The sequence below is a fragment of the Benincasa hispida genome, unplaced genomic scaffold, assembly GCF_009727055.1.
Source record: "Benincasa hispida cultivar B227 unplaced genomic scaffold, ASM972705v1 Contig1082, whole genome shotgun sequence".
NCBI classification, from domain to species: domain Eukaryota; kingdom Viridiplantae; phylum Streptophyta; class Magnoliopsida; order Cucurbitales; family Cucurbitaceae; genus Benincasa; species Benincasa hispida.
In genome coordinates this window covers 1-2,130 of record NW_024063631.1, presented here as the reverse complement: position 1 = coordinate 2,130, position 2,130 = coordinate 1, and the positions used below count along the sequence as shown (strand labels likewise).

The window sequence follows — 2,130 nt, the reverse complement described above, 5'->3', positions numbered from 1 at the left end:
GTGAAAATGATATTCGTGTATATTTGATATTTGAATGTTTTTGAATTTAGGCTTATATATGTTTGTGAGTATAGATTTGAAAATTATGAATGCCTTTCAATTTTGGTTTGAAGCCGTTGAATGCTTTGATATAGGTTGCCAAGTCTGAAGAGGGGTTTTTAACATTAAATGTTTGTAATGCTTTTTGACATAGGTTGAAAATCAATGTCTTCACACCTTCCTAACAAATAAAAGATTCTTCAAAAATCCAATTCCCAAAGTCCCATATCCCCAGAATCCAACCCCAGATTCAACCTCCAAAAATTTAAGCTTCATGCTTAATCGAATTATGAAATTGAAATGTTGATAATTGTATTATTCTTGATGAGGAATTGAAGGGATCTTAATATGACATCGGTGTTTGAACCATTTAAGAAACAAAAAAATAGATGGAGTAGAACAAGAACAATTTGTAATTACCGTAAACGAAAAAATTAGGTGGGTGAAAGTAAAAATGGAACCAAACATTTACATGATCATATTAAAGAATATGCCCAATATAAAGGCAAAGGACATACGACAATCCTATTGAATCCTAATAGAGGAAGAACATACATTGAAGTTTATATAACTTCGATCAGGAAACCTGTAAAAAAAAGGCAATTAGCTAGGATGATAAATAAGACATGAATATCCTATCTCAATAATTGAGCATGAAAAGGTTTTAAGGAAATTTCGTATGTCATCCAAACCAATTATTTAAGTGGTGTCAAGAAACACAATAAAGAGGAAGATTTTGAAATTTAAATGAGACTAAAAAAGTTGAAACCATGGCATTGTTGAATGAAAGATCAAAGGTAAAAGATTGCCCTGACAACGGACATGTGGACTCCAACCACCAAACAAAAAGGTTATAATGGCTGTAACTGCTCACTTTGTTGAATGATAGTTAGGTTTTGCAAAACAAAATAATCAGTTTATATTATGGCCTTTCTCCACACACTTCAAGATGTTTCTCTGAAGAAATAATGGACATGTCTGTTAGATTGGAATATTGATCGAAAATTGTCATCGTAGATAATTGTAGTACCAAATGACTATGGTTAATATGCTTCTAGAATTTATGGAGATAGTTTTTTCTTGAAGTGGAAAGGATTAAAAAAATTTGTTCAGATTTGGAAATAAAATATCAGCTGAAGCATGAAGGTGAAAGTGATGATTATCACGCTAGAAATTTGGATGGAACCTCACAGAATATCGAATTTGATGGTTTTAATGATTATGACTTGTTTGTATCAAATTACAATAATATGAATCAGAAGTAACCGTTGATGCATATTTGGCTGAACCTGTCTTACCTCGAACATCCGATTTTGACATTTTGAGTTAGTGGAAATTGAATGGTGTCAAGTATCCAATTTTACAAGAATTTGCAAGAGACATATTAGCCATCCCACTATCTAGTGTTGCATCAGAGTCTGCTTTTAGTACCTGTGGTAGGATTGTAAGCCCATATCGTAACAAACTTCATCCAAAAATGATAGAGGCTTTGATGTGCGCTCAAAATTGGATTGCAACTGAAGTTTGACAGGTTAGTTTGTTTATTTTGTTTTACATCTTTCTATCATTTAAGATATTAATAAATATTTTCTTTTATTACAAATATTTGACAATGTAAGGTACTAGCACGGGAAAAGAAATGGTTACACATTTAGTAACTGTTTTAGAAGATGCAGACAATTCTGATGAAGATGGCATGGTGACTAAGGTATGCTCAAGGATTAACATTATTTCGTGGTCTATTTTTATTTTTTTTTTGTGAAATTATTTGTTTATTACATTTTAAATGTAGGAATGAATACAACTAAGAATGGGATAATGCCAAGAAAGGTGAAAGATTTGATTGTGAAGTCATTGAAGAGAGAATGACGAGTTTTATTGAATTTTAAGTTGTATGCTTATTTGAATGTATCAGACATTTGCCTTTAATTGACTTCTTTATTCAAACTTTATTGAATTTTAAGTTGTAAAGTTATCTAATAGATTTGTTAGTTTTTAAATTGTCAATTGTGTTTATTTCATAGAATAGTCTATTGTTTTTTGTTCATTTGTTGTGCATTAGTCAAATTTCAAATAAAATCGCTTGAATTA

General features: G+C 30.7%; 1 long non-coding RNA gene across 2 annotated transcripts in view; it reads left to right on the top strand.

The window, feature by feature from the left end:
* Positions 1-1,996, top strand: part of LOC120068811 — a 3,452-nt gene extending 1,456 nt beyond the window's left edge. The window contains exons 3-5 of one of the 2 annotated variants that reach the window (XR_005479364.1): positions 1,366-1,570; positions 1,659-1,747; positions 1,832-1,996. This is a non-coding gene — a long non-coding RNA (uncharacterized LOC120068811). Of the gene's footprint in view, positions 1-1,152; positions 1,571-1,658; positions 1,748-1,831 lie in introns of both variants that reach the window. The other variant, XR_005479363.1, reaches the window with a different exon arrangement.
* Positions 1,997-2,130: the final 134 nt, after the last annotated feature.